This window comes from Desmodus rotundus, chromosome 3 (genome assembly GCF_022682495.2).
Source record: "Desmodus rotundus isolate HL8 chromosome 3, HLdesRot8A.1, whole genome shotgun sequence".
Classification (NCBI taxonomy): Eukaryota; Metazoa; Chordata; class Mammalia; order Chiroptera; family Phyllostomidae; genus Desmodus; species Desmodus rotundus.
The window spans coordinates 199,771,782-199,777,990 of record NC_071389.1 but is presented as its reverse complement, the minus strand read 5'-3'; the positions used below and the strand labels follow the sequence as shown (position 1 = coordinate 199,777,990).

The 6,209-nt window shown below is 56.0% G+C and overlaps 1 long non-coding RNA gene across 1 annotated transcript; it reads right to left on the bottom strand.

Moving 5' to 3' along the window:
- Positions 1-465: 465 nt before the first annotated feature.
- LOC123478628 (uncharacterized) lies at positions 466-5,651 on the bottom strand. Its single transcript, XR_006653897.2, has 3 exons — positions 2,390-5,651; positions 1,987-2,135; positions 466-1,874 (listed from the first exon to the last, which is right to left on the bottom strand). It is a non-coding gene; the product is annotated as an uncharacterized lncRNA (long non-coding RNA).
- Between the last annotated feature and the right edge of the window lie 558 nt (positions 5,652-6,209).

Here is a 6,209-nt window from a genome sequence, read left to right as displayed (position 1 = left end):
TCACCCTTCCCCAACGAGCGGGCCTGCTTTTTCGTTTTCCCCTGGGCCCTGAAAATTGCGTAGCTGAACCTTACTTTGGCCATTGGTTAACAGGATCGTAAAGTTTAAAAACATGATTTATACATATATTGTTTACTAAATTCTGCTCACAGAAATAATTCCAGATTCAATGTAAACAAGATAAAAATATTTTAATCAAAGATCATTGCTTTTAGGGAAAATGGGCACTTTGAAGAGGTGGGATGTTGTTATGGAAATAAAACAGTTCCAGGTCAGAAGCACCCATGCCCGGCCCCCAGCTCTGCCGCGTGGGTTCCTGTGCCAGCCGTGTCCAGGCCTCGGTTCCTGGGCGCAGGGGGACAGCGCCCACCTGTGGGGTCCTCTGAGGAGCCAGGATGGTGGGAGAGTTGAGCAGATACCAGGTACTCAATCAAAAGTGCTCTCGATTGTCACGGTTGTCATTTGACGTGAAGGCTCAGGTACAGAGTGACTACTTTTAATATCAGTGCATTTTACCTCTTCTAATTATGCAAGTAATATGCGCTGTTACAGAGAATTTGGGAGTACAGAGGGAGGGAGGGGGAAAGCGAGCATTTCCCTCTTAGTCCCTTCACTTCAAAGCCTGTGGCAAGTCCACACTGCAGCCCGGTTTGTGCGCAGCAACATAAACAGGCACACAACTATGTTACATTTTTTCAGTTTTCTTCTTGTACATCACTGACTTATCTTTAAATGGAAATGCTGGCGAGGCCCGCCCGAGTACCTGAGCGGGGCTAGCGCCCAATTGGCTCACCTCGGGTGGCAAGCCAGTTCCAAGTGGCCACACCTGGCCTGCAGCATGGCACTCGGGTCCAAGCCTGCGCCACCTGTTCGCGAGGACCATACACGCACCACACCCACCATCACGGAACTGCTGGTGCTGAAAGCCCCACATCACCAATCTCCTTAACCTGCTGCCGCCTCATCTTTCCCATTTGTGTCTTGGTTAAAAAAGTGTATTTTAACAGTTTGGAGCTCTTATTTTTAATTTCCACAGTCTGTTGTAGAATCTGCTCAGTCAGGGAGGGAAGAGACCATACCTGTCGGGTCTCCTGCACGGCAGCCTACTGGCTGCAGGGGAGGGGCCAGAGGCAGGGGTCCGATGCGGGGGGGCCCCCAGCAGCTCCGAATGGTGCATGGCGCCCGCAGAGCCCTGCCCTCAGAGAAGCACACTCCGAGTAACCACTCCCCCCGCGGATGGGCGCCCTGGGGGTGCAGCAGGTTCTGAGTGGCGCCAGGACCTGCAGCAGATGGCAGGTGGAGGAAAGACGCAGCCCAGGAGCCCCCCACCCACACTGCCTTAAGGAGCTGTTTGGGCTCCGCGCTCCTGGCTCCCGGGGCAAGTCTGAGCTTCAGTGGCTGCCAGCTGAGTGGCTCTGAGAAAGTCACTTCTCTGTTTCCCCAGATTTGGAGAGGGTGGTGGTAACAGTGGCCCCAACCTCATAGGGCCGTGGTGTGCTGTAGCTTAGAAGTCACGGGGTCTCCCCATCCTCCAAGACCCCCAGTCCCTGCAAGTCTCACCAAGGGGGTCTCCTCTGGCAGGGAAAGATCCCCCACCCCATCCCTCGACCGGGGCAGGCAGGAGGCTGGCATCCTCTGGAGGCGTGCGTGGAGCCCAGGGTCCCGTCACTCTAAACGGGACCCCCAAGCTGGCCCAGTGGGCACAGCAGCCCAAGACTGACCCCACACAGAAACCACAGAAACTGGCCTAAGGGCCAGATATCAGTGCCCCGCCCACCCCCACTGCTTGCTGCCGCCTGTTGGGCAGGTCCCTCTTGCTGGACCTGGTGTCCTGGCCACCCCATCCTGGAGCCCAGCTGCGAGTCTCTGGCTGGCTGGAAGAAAGGAAAAGAGACGTTTGTCTTTATTTCATTTGTTTATAAAAAGAAAAGTGTTTGCTGGAGAAAATCTGGAAATACAGAAAAATACAAAAAAGAAAAAACTTACCCATGAGATAATTACTGGGTACATTTTGCTGGGAGTTCTTCTGGTGCAGTCTCCGAATCATGTACATAGAGCGGGGGTGACCATGCCCTTGGCTACTTCAGAATCTTTCTGGTATGTTGTGAGCACTTCACGTCATTAAATATTATTCTCTACAGGATTTGAAAAATAAAATTTAAACACCAATTACGTTTTCAGATCAACTGTATTGAGGACTAGTTTCCAAGTAGTAAGGTCCCTTTCCCTGGTGATGGTGAGTTGTGACAGATGTACACACCCTGTAACCACCGCCACAATCAAGAAGGAAAGCATCCACCATCCCCGTGTCCCCTATGACCCCTCAGGCAGTCCCCCGCCCAGGCCCCAGGGCCCTGCCATCCGAACCCTATCCCTGTCATAGTTTTACCTGTATTACGTGGGGTCCGAGTGCGAACTCCTGCCCTGAAGAGCTGACATTCATCCCGTGGCTGAGTCCATCAGTACTGCCTTTGGCATTGACTTATGATGTCCCGTCCTATGTCTAGCTCACTTCACCTGCTTCTCTGTTGGCAGACAATCGGGTTGTTTCTGGTGGTTTGGCTATCATGAATAGAGGCTTGTGAATGCTAATTTTTAAAATAATTTTAACCAGCATTGTCACTGGCCCAGGTTGAGGCCTGGCCACCCAGTGGGCATGGCCTGTGATCTCAGGCCTGGAGCCCCAGCAGCCATGGAGCAGCCCATCCCATGAGTGGGTTAGAGCGCCTGTCACTGCTGGCGGACACACAGTCCCTTCAGAGGTTTTGCTGTTATGCGTGACACCACCTGGACCGTCTTCATGCTGACGCGCCTCTGAGCGGCTGAGCCACTCTCTTGAGGGTGCTCCCCCAGAGGCAGAAATGCCAGGTCAGGGGTGTCCGTGTCGGTGAGGCCCTCGCCACACGGGGCCAGGGTGTTTGGGTATGTTCAGACCCACTCTTCTGCATTTGCTCCTCCTGCGTAGGACGGTTGGCATTGTGGTCCCCACTGTTCAGATGGGAAGGCCAAGGGCTGAAGTGACCAGCCAGGGGCCGCACAGCTGGTGAGGAGGGACAGGTAGGAGGAAACCCAACCTCCAAGTCTGGTACCCTCCCAGAACAGCTTCCTGCCTCGCTCTCACATGTTTGCCTGTATCAGAAATACTCAGAATTTTCCCACAAAGATTTCCATGAAAATCAAAGTGTGGGCCAGCAGATGAAAGGCGGCCTTGTGTTAATCAGCCTGGCTTTGCTCTGGTTCGTCCGCCCAGCTTGGGCGTGTATGACTCTGTGTGTGTTTTTATATGCATACACACTGGCACTCACATCCACCAACACCAGTGGAGGCCGGTCTAGGCGACCAGGTCCACATGCTCCCTCCAAACCCCCCTCGGAGCTGGGCCAGGAGCCACAGGGGCCCTGGCTTCCATGCATCTACTCAGCAGACTTGGCCCAAAGGATGTCTTGTTATATCCCAAAACCAACTCTCCCCTCGAGGACAAAGATCAGGCTGCTGGGTGACACAAAAGAATGATCCGTTCCCCAGACGGCTGCTCCCAAAGAAGAGCTACAGCCAGTCTGGGGTGGCTGAGCCCTGGCACTCGTCCAGTGCCCAGAAGACGACGAGGGGCACAGACGTGCTCCTTGGAGTGTGGGAGGCCTAGGTGTTTGCAGCGGTCTCCGAGGCTGCTCTGGGCTATGCAAATGGCTCAGCCCTGAAGGAAACGTTTGACTGCGTTCTCTTACTCATCGGCTCCTCCGAGCCTGACAGGGCTACGCCCGTATCTGATTTAATCCTCGACAGCCAAGTATTGGTATCCCCATTCTACAGATGAGAACCCAAAGGCTCAGAGAGGTTAAGAACCTTCCTGAGGTCACACAGCTCTTTGCAGACATTAGAGAGGTCTCTGCCCTGTGTGTGGTTAGCAGGTCCCAAGGAAGCTAGCTCAGGGAGAACCGAAGACGATTCTCAAGTCTTGCCAGGTTCCTGAGGGGCTTCCTTCCTGGGACCATACCCCAGCCTCACCCCACGACTAAGCGGCCCCATTAACAGTCCAGTCTGTTTCTTCCTTCATTTAAGAAGGTGGTGTTGTCCCCTGAGCTGGACCTAAGAAGAATCACTTCCTCTCAGTTCTAGGTCTCAGGCCTCCCCGCTCTTGAAGCCAGGAGGCCTAAGGAGGCCTTTGTCCACGCAAGAAACCAGGAAAGGAAGAGCCCATTCTTGCAGAAAACATGTGTTTTCTGTTTACAGAGGGGCCTATCCAGTTCCCATGCTTTGTTCTTTAATATGGAGCCAAGAAAAAAAAAAAAAAATCAAATGTGCAGCTTCCTCTCGGAGGTACATCGGAGGCTGGAAAATCTAGACTGCTGTGGGCGCACTGTGCTGGCCGGGAGCTGGCCTGGTCAAGGCCTCCAGCCCTGTCTGCTGCCAGCAGCCAGCATCACCTGACCTTTGCACACCGACCTGGAAAGCCACGTGGAGAGCCCAGATGCCTCCCCGGTGCCTCCCAGGGAGGCAGTGGGTGGAGACAAGAGAAGCAGGGGGCCTCCGTGTCGCGGGGGTTTGGTTTCTTCAGCAGGGTCTGTGTATGGCTCTGTGTGTGATACACCCTGGGGTGCTTGCACTTCCTGGCCTTGTGCACTGGCATGGCCCACTTGGTCCAGCAAAAGAGCCAACCTAGAATGACCCACTTTTCCCTCTTGTCAGATGCTGCATACAGGGTGTCTTTTCCCGTAACTGCAGCAAAGGGACCCTGGGTAACAGAAAGGTGGGTGCTAACTGGGCACAGATTTCCAGCCTCCTGGGGGTAGAGCTCGTGGACGCTGGGCACCTTGAGAGTGAGGAGAGGGGTTTAAGCCTGGCTGGGGGGAGGATGAAGCAGCAGCACTCTAAGGTAAGTAACAGAGCTGGCAGCCAGCTGGCCCACTTAAAGGAAATTATCATCATGTCACCAAGTCAGCACTGAGTTTAAAAGCTGAGACGCAGAATCGGGGATCTGGGTCCAAGCGCAGGCTGTGCCCCTTCTCTTGAGTGGTCTTGGACAAGCTGGCGCCAATCTCAGGGCCCGAGCTGCGAGAGGAGGTGACTTAATGGAGTTGCTCTAAGAGTAATGAGATGACACAGGACATGTGTCCCAAGCCTGCCTGGCACTGGCTTTCAATAAACGATTTCTGGGACTTCAAACTTCTTTGAGGCGGGACTCTAACTTGCAGTTTAGGCCCCAGTCACTGCCAGCAGAGAAAGGCGAACAGAGCCAGGACAGACCTGGCTCACTGGGCCTGGCTTCCTCACTGTAAAGAGGATGACAGCGGACACCAAGGCAGAAAGGGAGCCTCTTGTCCTGCCTGACACTGGGAAGGGCCAGTCCAGCACGCTGCGCTTTGATCCGCCCGCCTTCTTTCCGGGACGAGCAGGCCAGCGGCGCGAGTCCCGGGGGCGGATGGGGGGGGGGCCCCACTGGCCCGTCCCTATTGGATTTATGTTCCCTTCCCCCCCCCCGCCCCTCCCGCCCCCGGCTGTGAGATCTCGTGGGCTGCCTCCGCGTCCCGCGCACCTGGGAGAGGGGGGGTGGGGGGCACAGGAATGAGGAAGACAGGAGGGAGTGCGCGCACGACCTCCTTCTACAGCCGCGCCCTTTCGCGGCAGCGCTCGGTAGCCTTGACCTTGCAGGCCGCCCGCCCTTCCGTCCCGCTCCGGAAGCCAGGCGGCGCGGACGCAGCGTGGCGGCGAGGGGGCGGTGCCGGGAGAGGCCCTACGTGCCCAGGGGCGGGGCCTCTGCGCTTTGGGCTCCGGAAGCCTGGACGAGCTGCTGGAGCGCAGGGCCGGAGCCCCCCGAGAGAAGCAGGGCGTGGCGTGGCCCTGGGCTGGGCCTCTACTCCCTAGGGGCGGGGCTTCTGGAGCGGTGTCCAATGCCTGGGCGGCGGGCCGTGCGGACGTAATGTCGCAATCCAGGGGGCGGGATCTGGGCGGATCCTTAGAGGCCAAAGGCGGGGCCCCCACTCAGGTGGCCCGCGAGTTCCGCAAAGGCACCGAGGCCGCGGTGCTAGGGGCGGAGCCTGGGCGGGGCCTCTGTGCAGCCCTTGTGGGTGCGTTGACTTGTTTCCGTGTCCTGGTCTCTGCGTCTTGACCTATGTGGCCTTTGCTCGCTTACCAGAGACATTTGAGTTAAATTTTATCTAACTCACATTTTTGTTACTTTTGACTGTCATGTTTTAAAGTTTGATAATTAT